The sequence below is a fragment of the Bactrocera tryoni genome, unplaced genomic scaffold, assembly GCF_016617805.1.
Source record: "Bactrocera tryoni isolate S06 unplaced genomic scaffold, CSIRO_BtryS06_freeze2 scaffold_11, whole genome shotgun sequence".
Lineage (NCBI taxonomy): Eukaryota > Metazoa > Arthropoda > Insecta > Diptera > Tephritidae > Bactrocera > Bactrocera tryoni.
In genome coordinates, this window is record NW_024395824.1 from 453229 (window position 1) to 471015 (window position 17787).

The window sequence follows — 17787 nt, forward strand, 5'->3', positions numbered from 1 at the left end:
AAATAAAACTTATCTTTTATAGTTTGTTTCTGAATGTTTTATTAAAATAACAGTAAATGTATTCATAAAATAATACCACTATTTTTGGAAAAACATACATATCAACGACAATTATTTTGGGGAAAGAAGATAAAATTCAATATTTCAGACAATTTATTTAATGTATAAGCTTCCAAAGTTAACATCAAACAAATATTTAGCGGGGCAGCGAGAAGTTGAAGCTGGATTATTAGGAGTCGGAAGTTTAAACTCAATTTCGCTTCTAAGAGTTATAGATATGTCTTCCACAACTGGTTTACAAAAACCCAGTTGTCTGGAGATAGTCTACGCAAATAATTTATGTTGAAGGTGGCATCGCAAAATACCTCTACAATTTCGCCAATGTAATAAAAAGGCTTCATACCATTTTCCCTAAAGTTTACCAAAACGTATTCTCCAACCTTTAAATTCTCATCATCCAATAACGAAAATTTTAGCAAACAATTATCTTTGTTGACACATTTCTCCGTGGTGTCTGATCTCAGACTGATAATACTTTCGTCAGATGATGTAAGGTTTTCATTTAATGAACGCTTATTTTGTTTTGATTTTTTTTTTTTTTTTTGATTTTTCTTGCTTTCTGTCGAAAATTTTAGAGAACGTTTGGCAAACTGAGTGATTCTCTTAGTTTAGAAATCCAAAGCTCGATTTTTTCTGGTGAACTAGTGAGGATTCGCGAATATCCACTTTTCTGTGTTATGTTTGGCGCCAAGCGCGCAATAGGCCTCAAATGTTCTGGTGTTAAAGTTTGTGTTGGAGTTACTTCAGAAGCCCGTGCAAGCGATTGAGAACTTATAGGAGTGATCACTAGTGTGTTTATCTGACTCAAGTTTTGAAAAAATTCATCCACCGCTGCTTTTGTAAAACCCCTGAGCCTAGCCAAGCTTGTTTTTTGAGACTTTCGTAGTGTGAGGGATGGATTTCGCTTCAAAAAGCCGTAAAGCCAACTTTCTCCAGCTGCCATGTTAGTTTCCCAAGTAGATGGACATGGTATGTTATTAGCGGCAACAAATTCGTAAAGAAATCTTTTGAATATATCATACGACAATCCATATGCAAAAAACGCACACTTCTTAGCATATTCAACTAATTGCTCCTCTTGAACTCTCGTTAGCGTTTGATGGCTTGTGTATTTAGAGTGATAAATTAAATTTTCATCACAGCTACTCTCATTTCCAGAATCTGAATCGTTCCTCAAAGGATCTAGTTTCTTCAATTGCATGATCAAAGTTATTCTTTTCAATCTGTACTTTTCCGCTGCTGACGTAACTGTTTCGCGTTGATGCTTTATGTCTGCAAGAGCTTTTTTCATATCATCCTCACTTATCTGACATCGGTTGGTCTTTTTCTTATAGTTGCGTACCATTGCTAAAGTAATACTTAGCATTAAAAAACTCCTTAATTGTTTTAACATTACCAAATGTTAAATGGGGTACATTTGACATTTGTCAAATGTGCCCCTTCTACACAAGTCAAAGGTGCCCCATTCCACTCACCGTCTCGTTTTTTTATATTTTACACTTTAGATAAACACACTATTTATTTTCACAGCACACATAAGCGGAGTAACCAATTTCGTAAGATGCTTTAAAAATGTATTTTATTGTTTAAGAAAGACTTTACTTCCGATCTAACGAAAATTACAATTACGTTCCCGAAAATAGAAAAACACGTGTAACTCTATTACGCGTTCGAATATAATTGTGAAATTATTTGACGCTTCGTTTAGTTCAATAATGGTGGTTTTTACATTTTCAATAAAGCCCCAGTTAACGCCACAGAGACTGAAGTCAAATATGCCCCAGTGTCAAATGTGCCCCGTCTTACCCTACATATGTTCGCAGTACAAAGAAACCGCCAAAAGAAAATTAACCGGCCGCAGGTAATTTTGCAAGTCCACTTGTTTTATACATATATGTAGAAGGTGCCTTCCAAAGTAAACAGGACTTAAAAAAAAAAAGAACAAATGGTTTTTTCGGCAAAATCAATTTATGTTATTCAAAATAGTCTCCCTCCTGTTTCAATACAGTTTTCTGCACGTTTCAAAAGCATGTCGAACGAGGCCAGTATGCCGGTGGAAATCTTTTGAATGGCCTCTACGTCTGCATAACACTTTCATGAGCAAATGCATTTTTACGAAAAGGAAGAAGTGGCACGGTGCCATATCAGGTGAATACGGGGAGTGGTTAATGGTTAAAATGTGATTTTTGGTCAAATAATCGGTCACTAGCGTCAATCAAATGTTGGATTCTGAGCAATTTTGGGTCGTCAGTCAATTTGTGCGGAACAAACCGTGCACACACTTTTCGTAAGCCCAAATGTTCGGTCAAAATGCGATAAATCGATGTTTTGGAGATGTTCAATTCCATTGAATTTAAATAATGATTTCGGCTGATTTTTTATGAATTCACGCACAGTTTCGATGGAATTTTTGGTGATCACGGATTTTGTTTGGCCCACATGTTGATTGTCATTTATGTCCTCACGACCACTTTGAAAACGTTGAAAACGTTGAAACCGCACACTCTGCTACGGAATATGCAATCATCGCCATAAACTTGTTTCATCAATTGAAACGTTTCGGTAAAAGTTTTTCCAATTTTAAAACAAAATTTAATATTGGTTCTTTGTTCGAAGCTCATTTTCGCACCGATAACACAAACATACTGACACTTAAAACGCAATAACTTCACTTTCAATTGATGAAATGTCATGAAATGCTCACTGGACAATCGATAAAGATATAGATGGCGCCACCAGGGGGCGAGAGATTCAAAAATTCCTGTTTATTTTGGAACACACCTTGTATGTATATATACAATTTTTATAAATGAGTCCGTATGTTCATATGTATAGTATAATTATATTCGAAGGGCAAAACCGCGAAAGCAAACTGATAGATCGTGGGTAATTTTCATAAATTTACTTTATTTGTAGACTTATATTTTTTTTTGCTTATGATTCCCTTACCTTATTTTAAGCAATCCTGCTTATACTTGATTAAGTATAGGGGGTATTGCTGGAAATTTCTGCAAGTAAATAAATACTTGAATTTTTTGTTGCTCTTGAGATAACTTTTGTGTTTTAACACAACGGTAAGCATTTAACGGCAATCAATAATTCGCTATATACAGTACAAAACTGTTTTGTCTCTTAGCGGTTTTTACCGGAAAATAAACCGTTTGCCGAAAACGGTTTGGTAATGGTTTTCTCTTCTTTTTCGATCGGAATTTTGGTCAGAACCGCAAATTTAATTTTGTGATTTTAAACCACACATATACATATGTATATAATATAATATATAAATATTGAAAGCGAACGATGCAACTCACTTTGATTTCCGCCAGGAGCTTTTGGGGATAATATGAGTTTATGTGGTTTGTACATATTTATCTGAATGTGCGTGTGCCTGTGCTTCTTTCTCCCAGTCCTTTTGCTGCTGTTATTTTTGTTGTGATTTCCTGGTTGCTTTTTGTATGAATTTTGTTTCACTGCCTATATTGAATATATCATGTGTTTCAATTTGCGCACCACAATTTTGCCACCTCACTTTTAAAGGTGTAATATTTTTTTGGTTTTGTTTTCCGTCACTCCACTCCACAATAATATTAACATTAAGGACTGGACCGAGGCATGTAAAGATTTTCCATTGAAAATACACGACAATCCTGTTTTTTTATCTTTAAATTTCTATAGATCAGAGGTAAGTAAGGTTTTATGGAATTTTCATAGATGGTATTTTTTTTTTTTATTACAAACATTTTCAAAAGTTTAACAATGTTTGATATCACTATAACTAGTTTCAAAAACTAACGAGCAGTTTCATGGTATAAACAGCAGATGGTATGTTATAAAAAAATTCTATACAGCCTTACTTTTTTTGGATAGTTAGAGTAGTATTAATGATAGCGATTTTGCCCTCGGACAATTTTGTAGCAAATAAAATTCCCTACAAGTTTATCATGAACATCTGTAGCTCTTGTCATTTACTAGATACATACAAAAATATGCGAATTTCGTAGAAAAATCAGGTTTAGAGCCTGTTGCAATAGGCACTTTTGTAGAGTGTACAATACGAATGAAGTATATGCGTCAAAAGTCAATGCGATGCCATAAAATACCTCCGATCTATAGAAATTTAAAGATAAAAAATCAGGATTGTCGTGTATTTTCAATGGAAAATTTTTACACGCCTTGTTTCAGTTCTTAATGTTAATATTAAGGGATCAAATTTTCAGGGAATTTGTTTGGGGATTTCCAAGGAAATTTCATGACGGGATTGAAAACAATCAAGTTCAAAAAAAAAAACAAACTACTATACATATATGTATATTGAATGTGTATTTTATTTTTAGCACCGTACTTTCTGTCTGCACTTTTATCAAATTTGTTGTCACCAACGTTTGTTTTTCAAACTTTGTCCGTGATTAAATTGTTGATTTGTTACCGCATCACAGTGATTAATTTACTGATTGTGTCATCAATAGTGCCGTCCGGTACGGCTTGGAGAACCATGTAAAGATATGTAAAATTTCCCGGCACTCACCTTTTAACTCGGCGACGAATTCGTTAAAATATATACATGAAAAAACGCGACAAGTTGAAGCTGGGAAGGCGGCTGTTTATACGTTTCGTCCGTACGTATCGAAATCGAAAGAGGCCTGTGCTCCGTCCGTCGGCTCATTTAGCCCCTATTCTTCAGATGAGCAATCACATTTAAAGCACAAGCCCTTGAAAACGCACGAATGAAAGTCTCGCCTGAAAAATTGAAGTTTTAAAACTCAAGTGCAATTTCTTGTTTCTAATAGCCCTGAAAGACGAGCAATATTAATACGCCTTAAGCAACGCTAATGCGCATTGAAATTTTATGGTGACAGACAGCTGATAGTGAAATTTGTTTATTTATTAAAAATAAAAGTGTGCGAAAAAGTTATTGGAATAATATATAGCAAACTGTGCGTTGTTTATTTTCTGCCATCAAAAAATATTAAAATTTGTTTTTGTTAATATACTTGCCCATAATTTAATTAGCAATATAAAAAATTTTTACCTCTGAAGCTGTAAACACAAAGCGGAAGATTTCAAGCGACATCTGTCAAACAATAGCAGAAACTAACCATTTTTGGGCAGTGTTGCCTACTCAAATTTACTAATTTGCATTAACATGGGTCAAATGTGTTCTGCCCAATCCACTAAAAAGGGGACCCCACAATCTGCGCCAACGACCGTGGGAAAAGCCTCCTCAACATTGCGTATAAGGTTCTATCGAGCGTGTTGTGTGAAAGATTAAAGCCCACCGTCAACAAACTGATAGGACCTTATCAGTGTGGCTTTAGATCTGGCAAATCAACAATCGACCAGATATTTACCATGGGCCAAATTTTATATAGATATCATCGGCCTCAACACCCGCGCCGTTAGTTCTGCTTTCTCCAGACTGGACAAGGAAGCAAAGCAAATGGGTCTGGTAGTGAACGAGGGCAAAACGAAATATCATCAATGTCATCAAACAAACAGTCGTCGCACTCGCGACTTGGCTCTCACGTCACTGTTGACAGTCATAACTTTTAAGTTGTAGATAATTTCGTCTATCTTGGAACCAGCGTAAACACCACCAACAATGTCAGCCTGGAAATCCAACGCAGGATAACTCTTGCCAACAGGTGTTACTTCGGACTGAGTAGGCAATTGAGAAGCAAAGTCCTCTCTCGACGAACAAAAACCAAACTCTATAAGTCACTCATAATTCCCGTCCTGCTATATGGTGCAGAGGCCTGGACGATGACAACAACTGATGAGTCGACGTTGCGAGTTTTCGAGAGAAAAGTTCTGCGAAAGATTTATGGTCCTTTGCGCGTTGGTCACGGCGAATATCGCATTCGATGGAACGATGAGCTGTATGAGATACTAGACGACATTGACATAATTCAACGAATTAAAAGACAGCGGCTATGCTGGCTAGGTCATGTTGTCCGAATGGACGAAAACACTCCAGCTCGGAAAATATTCGACGCAGTGCCCGCCGGGGGAAACAGAGGAAGAGGAAGACCTTCACTCCGTTGGAAGGACCAGGTGGAGGAGGACCTGACTTCGCTTGGAGTATCGAATTGGCGCCACGTAGCGAAAAGAAGAAACGACTGGCGCGCTGTTGTTAACTCGGCTATAATCGCGTAAGCGGTGTCTACGCCAATAAAGAAGAAGAAGACGCAGTTACATTTGCTTTTGCAATCTTTAAGCGTATGCACATGGGACAAAAAGTCGGTACAAGTCTTTTCGTTCTTACAAAATTGTTTCGATCACTAATATTAATTTTTTTGAATTTCTCGCACGATTTGAGCTTGTGCCCTCCTGTACACAGTTCGCATGACGTTTGTTTATATTGTTCGGATGTGAACGATTGATTCTTAAAAAAGCTTCTATTTAAATTATTGTTGCTGCTAGCTTGGGGTCAATTGAAGCTTCTATTGAGGCCATTTTGGACGTTTTTCTTTGACTAGTTTTTTTCCACCCTTTTCTGCAATTTCAAATTGGGTAGTAAGAAATTCTTTCATTTGCTGCCACGTTGGCACATTCTTCGCGATGAGAGCGATTGCTCCCACAAAAGTAAGGATTTTACTGCTAATGCAGCTGTGCATATATTTACCAGAATGGGATCCCAACTGTATGGGGGAACATTCTGTGTCGATAGAACTGACAAACAATTTGAAACTGTGGATTGATGTTTTAAGAATTCTTCACTCGTTTCCTTCTAAATTTGGTAAATTTATTAATATCGTCACTTGTTTGTCGACCAATATTCTTTCGTTTTCGTAACGTGCTTTTAGAGCTTCCCAAGCAAAATTGAAATTTCCGTCATTCAGAGCGCACTATTTGACTATTACACCTGCTTGGCCTTTGGTTTTGTATCGGAGGTGATACAATTTCTGCGCTTGTGATAATTTATGTACACGGCTGTAAACATGTCCTGTAAGGACGGTCACTGTTCATAACCTCCATGAAATATATCTGTGTCGAATGCTGGCACTTTAAGGTGAATGCCTGAACTTGCCTCTTGGGTGTACATGGATTTTTTTCGTCAGAAATCATCTTTGAAATTTTAGCAACTGAGTTGTTTATTATTCTTTAAGTCTGAGCTCATTTAAAAGATGTGTGGAATAAATCAAAAATGTTTCAGTGAAAACTAGACTGATAGATGTTCAAAAAAGTTTCGAATATAATATAGAATATAATATTGAATAGAAATCTCTTTTGTATGTAAAAGTTTTAAAGAAAATCAATAAAACCAGACGAGAATTTATGTAAATAAGAGTGTAGCAATAGCTTTCCGTATATGATAGTACGTGTAACCGCGAACTCTTTTAACCTATTTAGACCTACCGTCTCATATACGATACACCAGAAGTAATAAATTATTTTGAAGTACCCTTGATAAGAAATTGTTTTTTGTTGTATTATTGCATATATGTATATATGAGCCTACTGTATCACATACGATACGGCCTTTTCTCCCTAACCTGTAGAAATGTATTTTTTTTTAACTTTTTTTATGTTCTGTGATACCCTAGGTCTAATTAAAATAGACGAAAAACACTTCAATTAAAAAAAATAGTTTCAGGTCTAAATGGGTTAAGTTAATAAGAGTTTTTCAAATAAAATAAGTAATTTTGCGTATATAGTATTTCGATTAAATTTGATTTAATTTTATATTAATAGCCGGAAATATTATATATATTTTATCTTTATGTATATATTTCTTTTATATATATTTTATGTCCTATAGGGTATACCTATAAGTGGATCTTTTTGTTTATTATGTGGGCTCGTTGTAGAGATCACTACACTTTGTACATATACATGTATGTTTATTAGTATGTTTTACACAATCCTGCTTGTTTTTGTTGGTCAAAAACCAAGGGGTATTGCTGGATATATGCAATGAGGACTTTGAAGCAATGTGCGTATCTACATATGTGAGGATACACGTTTGTACAAATATTTAAGTACATTTTAATGAAACTTTTTATGTTATAATTTTATTTTATTCAAGTTGTACCCTAAGTCGATGGGGTATATTTTTCAGCAGATTTAAATGTAACTTAACGATTTTCCTGCTTATTTAAGGAAAAAAATCGTTTTTCGGTCTACACGACCTTCTCGTTATAACTTTATTTAAAAACTGAACTTTACAATGTTCTTAATCTAAAAACTTAGCTAAATGCACCGGGCAAAACATAATTAATTCCACGAATTCGCAAATTTAGGTGGCGCGTGTGCTGACAGTGCATCTGGGCTGTGCTGTGGGAAACATTGTGTAACTTGAGTCCCATATCCGCTCTACCTGCATTAGTAAGTATTGCTGATGAATTATTTTATTATTTCGGCAATGTTAACATATGCCATGTTAACACTTCCCCTCTTAAAAACGTTCGTCCTCGAGCGTTGTCAAAAATAAGGTAAGTTGTTGAAATTTATGTATGTTGGCTGATCATTTGGGGAATCTTTGATTTGATTCATCCTGAGGTTTGTTGGCGGGATCTAATTAGCATCGCTATTGGATGAGATGATTATTTTATTTTGAGATTTCTTCCAAAATTTGCAAAAAATTATTGTGACGATGGAGGTAGCTGCAACTGCTCCAAGCCAAAGTGAGCCGTTGGATATAGTTGCTACCTTTAGGAGATTTATTCTTCGAATGTTACTTATGTGGAGTTCTTTCAAAGCTTCTAGTGAAAGTAATTCAATTCTATTTTTCTCAATTGGTGCGGGTTGCAGGACTGCTGGGATAGCGGGAAGTGGAATTAAATCGAGGTTAATATAAGTTTGACCATTGATTTTCAGCGTTGAATTATGGAAATTGATGAGCTGCGTTCCTGACAAGTTTTTGATCGTTCCGTCAGCATGTATGTGCCCTTGAAAGCCATTAAGTAGTAAAATTCCGGTTTTTATTTCTTCAATTTGTGGAATGTGGTGAAGTTGAATTATGACTACTGATTATTCTAGGTATACAGGTGTTATTACTTATGTTAATTACTTGATTTTGTTTACAAATTTCAATTTTCTTAAAGCTATCGCAATTTTCTTTTATTCCATATATTTCTTTTTTATTTAGCAATAAGGTATTCAATATATCTTTTTTCGCCCATTGTATGGCGTATTTTACGTTAATCAATTCTTCTTTTATTAGTCTTATTCTATTTTGTAAATTAATAATTGTATCATTTTCTACATCCGAATCTTTTCTTATATTATTAAAAAGTTTATTTACTATTTTAGTTACGTTATTTAATTTTTCGTTAAAGATATCATTTATAATTACTTGTTTATTATTATTATTATTGATTTCATTTAGGTTACTGGATATTATTTCCAGATCTTCATGATCGGGGGATCCGGCGATTAATTTCCAAGCCGTTCCCAAAATATTTATTGATCTTCTAGATCATTTTTCAACCGGCTTAATACATAGTTTCTAAGATTTGGAAGGATTGGATTAGTTCGTGCTCTAGGATAGGATATAGGATAGCGTCCTTAGGTATGTCTGAGTAAACGAATTTACCAATGTCCGTCAGAAATTGTTCGTATTTGTTAAGGTCTATTACGTGTATTAGTCTAAAGGCTCCGTTCTGAATTTTTGCTAGTCCGTCATTTATTGTAACTAATTGTGCGTTCGAGTAGTCGTAGATGTCCGTTGTCGCAGTGGCATCGTAAATTAAAAGACATCTGAAAGAGAGAGGTTAATTTTGATTTTTAATATTACTTTTATGGACTATTTTTCCTGATTCTGTTAAATTTGTTGAATTTCTGTCTTCCTTTACTATTTCTTTTCTAAATTTTGGAGAGATTTTTGTACCTAATCTTTTGTTTATTTTCCCATAAATAATTTCTCCTGGGTGGTAAATTTTTATGGGATGTCGTTTTTTGTTATGATAAGAAAGGTCTTTTACTTGCTTGTTTTTTAATTCCGAGATATTTTCTTCTCTTGCTTTTTCGAATTGATTTGGATCCGTGGAGACTCTTCTACCGAAAAAAACCTCTATTGGTTTCTTTTTCGTGGTTGAGTGAACGGTATAATTGTATTCGTATACGGAATTGTCAAGGAGTTCGGCGAATGAATTGAAATTTCGTTCTGCTTTTAAACAACGCATTATTTCCGTGAGTGTCGAGTGAAAACGCTCTACTTGACCATTAACGGAACTTGCATAAGGCGGTGTTTTAAAAATTTGTATGTTAAGTGTGTCTTCTAATAAAAATTTTATAGTTGCTGAATTGAGGGATGTTTCATTGTCAAATACGACCGATTCAGGTACGCCAAATTGAAAGAGTAGTTCACGAAGAGGTTCTTTAACATGCTCTATTGCTCTCGATTTCAGTATTTTGGTTTGCGCATATTTCGAAAATTTGTCTATTGCTGTTAGGACTATATTTTTGCTTGTTATGTAGATATCGATATGTAAAATTTGTCCTGGATACTGGGGTATAGGCGTTTCACATAATTCTGGTTTGCTAGGATGACACGATCGTCTTATTTTCTTTACATACTGAACACTGTTGAATTATGTTATTTATTTTTTTCGTCATTGATGGGAAGTAGAAATTTTCGAGGATTTGAATTTTATTTTCTCGACCGTTTCTATGTGCTCTTTTATAGGTTTTGATTATGATTTCTTCCTGTTCTTGTTCGTTTGTCACGTCCTGAACTTGGAGCTGTGTGAATCGGATTTTGTAATTGCTAAAGTGTATTGGGTATATTTCTTGAATTTTCCCCATGATGCGTTCATCTGTTTTTATACAGTTAACTACAGAGGGATTAAGGTATCTTTTGAGGCGGTTTACTAGTATTTCTGAATCGTATCCTGGTTCTTCTGAAATGTGTCTGTGGTACGTAGGGAATACTATTTTAAACTGGTAGGTTGAAGTCGTAGTTTTAAAAACGTTTAAAGGAGTTTCTACATGAGAAATTAAATTGTCAGAAGAACTCTCGTCGCTGTGTTGGGTTATGGATAAGGAGTTTATTGGTTCGGGTGGTGGCATTCTTGATAGAGCGTCGGCGACAACATTAGTTGTACCTGGTTTGTAGTGGAGTTCATGATTATATTCCTCTAGAATGGATTTCCAGCGTTTCATCTTCGCATTATTGTTTTTGTTACTAAGTGCCTGCGTTAAAGGCTGATGATCTGTAAATATCTTCACTTTGGCTGAGCCATAAAGGTAGTTTCTAAAATTGTTCAAGGCCCATATTATGGCCAGAAATTCCTTTTCATTTGTAGCGTATGATTCTTCTGTTTTATTGAGAGTTCTGGAAATGAAGGCAACAGGTTTTTTATCCTGTGAAAGGACTGCACCGATGGCATAATTTGAAGCATCGCTAGTCAAATGGAATTCCTTACTGAAGTCAGGGTATGAGAGTACAACATCATCGAACATAAGGGATTTTTTAATTTTGTTGAAGGCATCTTTTGCTTCATCATCCAATTCAATATTTATTTTAGCGGATTTGTTTTTAGATATACGTCCCTCTTCCCCTCTTAAGAGTAACGTTAAAGGTTTGGCCAACTTGGCGTAATCCTTTATAAAGCGGCGGTAATAGCCGGAAAGACCTAAAAATGAGCGGAGTTGCTTGATGGTTTCGGGGTAAGGTATTTTAGCTATCGCTTCCACCTTTGCAGGGTTTTTTGTTATTCCCTTTGATGAGATAATAAAACCTAAGAATTCGACTGAGTCCTTAAAAAAATGGCATTTGTCCAACTGTATCTTCATGTTGGCTTCTTCAAGCGTTTTAAAGATTTGTTGCAGATGGAGGGCGTGCTCCTGTTCGGAGTTGCTGAATACGACTATGTCGTCAATATACACGTATCATATCTTGCCAATATGATGACGAAGGATGTCATCTAGAGCGCGTTGGAATATTGAAGGGGCATTTTTGAGTCCGAATGGTAATCTCGTAAATTCGTATTTACCATTATTTATTGAGAAGGCGGTCTTCTCAGTATCAGATTCCTTGAGTGGGATTTGGTGAAATCCGCTTTTTAAATCTAACACGGAAAAGTATTTATTGTGTCCAAGTTGAGACAGTACTTCGTTAATTTGGGGTATTGGGTAGCGATCTGCCAAGCAGTAATTGCGTGTTGCTTGCGGTAATCGATTACGATTCTATACTGTTTATTGCCTTGGGAGCTCGGGTTTTTTTTGCTACAACCCAAACGGGTGAGTTATACGGTGCGACCTTGATGGCCGAATAATACCATCATCTAACATTTTCTTAATTTGAGATTCTACTGCTTTTTAAACGCCATTGGATAGGGATAATATCTTGTATATACTGGGGTGTCCTTATTTGTTCTAATTTCTGCCTATGACTTTTGTAGTATAAGTGAGTCTATCGTTAGGTTCTGCAAAGAGTTGTGAAAATTTTTCCACTAAGTTATTGATTTTGGTCTGTTGATTTGGTGTCATGTGATCCTTTTCGATATTAATTGCGTTTACTGACTTTGATACAAGCTGATTGATCTTTACTGTAGTATTACCTTTTATTACCATGAAATTTCCTTTGACATGAATAACAGCTTCGAGATCTTTAAGACTGTCATTTCCAAGGATACCATGAAATGAGCTCAATGATGGAAGAAGGTAAAATTTCAATTTGGTGTCTGCGTTAAAAAGATTTATAAAAGTGTGTTCGTTTATTTCAATGTCTCCTGCTATTGATTTGGCGAAGAAATTTGTTTCATTTTTAATAGGATTGGGCACGATAGAAGGTTGTATGAAATTTTTCGTTGATCCAGTATCTATTAGAAATTTCACTATATTTCCACTTTTCAACCTGCATTTGAAGTAAGGCAGCGAAGAGTGATTCATTCTAAAAAATGTAAATCTGTAGTGTCAATATAGTTGTCGTCCTGTCTTTCCTTCCATCATAATAGTCAACGTCATTATCTGTGTGGTGGTCAGTTGGCGTCTGAGGATATTCCTCTTGATTTGGGCTTTGCACGGGGTTTGAATTTATGTGGTAATTCCGCTGTATTTTGTTTGGTACTGGCGGGTTACCAGTCGGAGGTCTTTTGTTGGTCGGGTCAACGGGACGTGGTCTATTCATGTAATTGATATTTCTGGTACGCTGCGATGGATCGACATCCATCGGTTCTGGTCGCGGTAAGGATTTTTGTAAAGGTCGCGGTGGTGGATTGTTCGGTTGTTGCGTATATGGGGTTAGCTGTTGCTGGTATTGATACTGCGGTTGTGGCGTTCTATAGGGCATGGCTGGATTGGGAATGTATGCCAATTCTGGGTAGAATTCGCTGTTAATCCTTCTGGGGGGAAGGGGTGGACGAATGTCCTGACCTTTTCTAGCTTGCGTATTGCTGTTTAAGGCGTAGAGTGAACGGTAGTTCTGATTCTCTAGTTTTAAGCATAAATGGAGAGCCTGGGGAAGATCCGCTGGCTCCTTCATGCCAAGTAGTCTGGGTAAGTCTCCTCTTAACCCTCGAATGAAGGTATCAAGGGCTTTATCCCTATATGTGCGCGTTAACAAATGTACGGCTTCGGCGCCGGCTTCTAATTAATCCTAATTTGTTAAGGATCAGAGAAAGGTGAGAGTACACTCGCTGGTAGAATTTCGGATTGTGGGAGGTTACTCCTGCACAAGTGAAGTCATTTGGTACTCCAGTGTACCCAAATCGCGCTTTATTCGGCGTAGTGAAGCGTCAGACATCTGGTGATGGCCTTCCAGTCGAGCGGAGTATTGTATGACTCCAAAGCAATGTCGGCATTGCCTACAACCTTATTGCGAATGACATTGATGATCCCATAATATTTGGGGGTTCTCTTGTGGTTCGTAGATCTGGAGGATCCGATCCACGCTCTTCTTCCAGTGAGTTGAACTCCCTGGGTTTCCCGAGAATTCCCGGAGACATCTCACTACGTCCGGTATCTTATCTAATTCGCCAACGCTATTTGCGAAGTTAGAGTCAATTGAAATATCGGAAAATCCGAGAAATTCGCATTTGGATTGAGGGGCGGCTTTGAACTAAGTTTCACCCTTCTTGTTTAAAAATGTTAATTACAACCCCTGTTATTATATTCGTCAGTTGGTCCAATGTCAGTTGGTTAAATGTGTTCGAGGTGGTAGGAGCTGGTTGAGGAGGGAGTGTGCTGAGCACGGGTGGTCGGACGAGGTTTGAAGGATTAGCCATATTTCTTAAATATGTTTAAAAGTTTGACTTGAATTTCGACTGATCTTACAGAATCTAATTTGTTTTATTTTTATTTATTTTTTTAGCTCCTTCTAGGAAGGAGGGCTTTTCTATCCTGGAGGGTCCTGGGTAGGATTCGCAGGATTAAGCAAATATTATATTTGATGTGAATTAAGTTATCGGCTGTAACGAGCCCTTATTTATGAATAGGATTATTATTGCTTTTATTACTCCTTCTGGGAAGGAGGGCTTTTCTATTCTGGAGGGTCCCTGGTGTTGGGAATCGCAGAATTAAGCTATATTATATGGTTTGGTTTTAGTAAGTTATTGGCTGTACAAGCCTTTGTTTAATTATACACGTATTTATGTATATTAAAACTAGGATGTCTAAAACTAATTAGTTGTATATATTTAAGTTTAAGTTCTCTTTTTTTTAAAACTGACCCTGGAATTTATTATACGCAATTAAATGTTCCTTTTCAATTTTTAATTTTTTTTTTTGTTTTAAATTAATTTTCTTCCTTTAAATTTCACTTGTTACTTTCGTTTTACAATTCCAATTCAAATAATTTTTGAGATAGTTTCGCTAAAAATATTTTTTCTTCCACTTTCAACAAAAGCTTGTTAATTTCTATTTAGTTTCACTTTTTTAATTCATTTTCAATATTGACTATTTTTATTTCTTTTAAATTCACTTATCTTAATTATAATAGATGACTTACATTAGAATTCTTAAAATAATGGTGCGGCGGTTGATGTCTAGCATCTCCTGTTTGTTTCCTACTGAGGGGCCCTTTCCTGCACACTTTTTGTCCTGGGATGGTGACTCTGGTCACCGGGTTCTGGCGCCTAGTGCTGATGTTCCTTCGTCCTGGCGTTTGTTGCGACGTTATGGACCTGAAGTCCGTGGTGAGCCGGTTTCCTTGCAGACTTTTATTTTTAAGTCCTTCTTGGTTCACGGTAAGGACTTTACCGTGTCCTTTTTTCCTGCACTTCACTCACGATTCACTACAACTAGGCCCCACGTTGGGCGCCACTTAACGATTTTCCTGCTTATTTAAGGAAAAAAAATCGTTTTTCGGTCTGCACGACCTTCTCGTTATAACTTTATTTAAAAACTGAACTTTACAATGTTCTTAATCTAAAAGCTTAGCTAAATGCACCGGGCAAAACATAATTAATTCCACGAATTCGCAAATTTAGGTGGCGCGTGTGCTGGCAGTGCATCTGGCTGTGGGAAACATTGTGTAACTTGAGTCCCATATCCGCTCTACCTGCATTAGTAAGTATTCCTGATGAATTATTTTATTATTTCGGCAATGTTAACATATGCCATGTTAACATGTATGCGCCCATATATACATTTATATAAATAGGCATATACATATGTATATGTATATATATGTATATTTATACATATGTTCGCAATACAAAGAAACCGCGAAAAGAAAATTAACCGGCCGCAGGTAATTTTTGCAAATTCACTTGTTTGTATATATGTACAAGGTGCCTTCCAAAGTAAACAGGACTTAAAAAAAAACAGAACAAATGGTTTTTTCGGCAAAACCAATTTCTGTTATTCAAAATAGTATCCCTCCTGTTTCAAAACAGCTTTTTGCACGTAATGTCAGTATGCCGGTGGAAGCCTTTTGAATGGCCTCTACGTCTGCATAACGATTTCATGGGCAAATGCATTTTTACGGAAAGGAAGAAGTCGCACGGTGCCATATCAGGTGAATACGGGGAGTGGTTAATGGTTAAAATATGAATTTTGGTCAAATAATCGGTCACAAGCGTCGATCAAATGTTGGATTCTGAGCAATTTTTGGTCGTCAGTCAATTTGTGCGGAACAAACCGTGCACAGACCTTTCGTAAGCCCAAATGTTCGGTCAAAATACGATAAATCGATGTTTTGGAGATGTTCAATTCCATTGAATTTAAATAATGATTTCGGCTGATTTTTTATGAATTCACGCACAGTTTCGATGGAATTTTTGGTGATCACGGATTTTGTTTGGCCCACATGTTGATTGTCATTTATGTCCTCACGACCACTTTGAAAACGTTGAAACCGCACACTCTGCTACGGGATAGGCAATCATTGCCATAAACTTGTTTCATCAATTGAAACTGTTTAAATGAGTTAAGCCTCTGCCCACTCTACCCGGGAAAAACTAGCTTTAAATAAATTGTAACTTTTAAACACCCAACTCTTTTTTCGTTTTAAACACTATCGCGAGTGTAAGTGCATATTGAGTCACCAGTGGTTTGTATTATCCAATAAACTGGGTCGTTAAATATTCATGGTTCTTCGAGCCATAGTGACAGGCACTATGTATTAAAAACAAAAAGAAAATTAACCAATTTTTTAACTAAGCACATATGTATGTATATAAGAACATACAAAAAAGAATAATTGTGCGGTGACTATAAAAGTGCTCTCTAGTGGTGAAATAAATATATATACAAACAAACAAGAACATAAGAGTGTGCAGTGAAAAAATAAATAAATAAATAAAAAAATGCAGTGACCCAACCAGAACAAAAAAAAAAAAAAACAAAAAAAAAAACAATAAAAAAAACAACAAACATATACATATATGTACAACAAAAAGCATACAGACATACAAGCGCGGAACAATAAAACAAAACCAAATCCAGTGCAGTCAGGTGAAGAGAGTGTAGTGACAAACAAAAAAACAGCAACCAAGCCAAAAGAGCTCAGTGTGCTAAAATAAAAAAACGAAAAGTGCAGTGGAACGAAAAACAAAAACAACCAAAGCTGCGGTACTCACAAAACCAAAGCATACTAAATTTTACAAAAACAAAGAACACATATACCCGGCGCGTAAGCCCCAAAATTAAAGAATATAAACAATAAGCATACAAATGAGCGCGAAATGTAATTACAAAACATAAATCGCGCGCGAAAGGTAAAAGCTCCTATATAAAGAAACATACACAAAAACGGATCAAACGGGCGCGAACAAATAAAACAACTATACATACAAACAACAACACGCACGAGAAGCCAGGCAGCTGGAAGAGTAGAAGAGAAGGAATTGGCATCAACAGCTCGAATACCAGCAGACACATATATACGTACATATACAGCCACATTACCCCCAAAGAACCCTTATTGGAAAACAGAGTGAGCGTATTATGCCCACTATTTATTTAATTTACGCACAAATACATGTCTATGCCTAAAATTACAGTCGTAGTTAATATTACACCTGTGATTAAAATCCGTTTCAAGGGCTATTAAAATTTATCAAAAAGAAAAATACTATCTTTGTGTTCTCAAAACACACCAAATTATCAAAAAAAAAAAATATTGTTTTCAACTCCAGTTTCAATCTCACTAGCGAAATGTAATTACAAAACATAAATCGCGCGAAAGGTAAAAGCCCTATATAAAGAAACATACAAAAACGGATCAAAATTGGCAAAGGAACAACAAAACAACCATACATACAAAACAACAACACGCACGAGAAGCCAGGCAGCTGGAAGAGTAGAAGAGAAGGAATTGGCATCAACAGCTCGAATACCAGC

General features: G+C 36.1%; 1 protein-coding gene across 6 annotated transcripts in view; it reads right to left on the reverse strand.

Annotated features, from left to right (window-relative positions):
* Window positions 1–4559, reverse strand: part of LOC120779694 (ADP-ribosylation factor-like protein 4A) — a 200708-nt gene extending 196149 nt beyond the window's left edge. For 2 of the 6 annotated variants that reach the window (XM_040112056.1, XM_040112057.1), the window contains exons 1-2: window positions 4403–4559; window positions 3372–3660 (exon numbers count right to left, since the gene is read on the reverse strand). The gene's annotated coding sequence lies outside the window, so the exon portion shown is untranslated. Of the gene's footprint in view, window positions 1–3371; window positions 3661–4402 lie in introns of those variants that run through there. The other 4 variants (XM_040112059.1, XM_040112060.1, XM_040112058.1 and 1 more) reach the window with 4 other exon arrangements.
* Between the last annotated feature and the right edge of the window lie 13228 nt (window positions 4560–17787).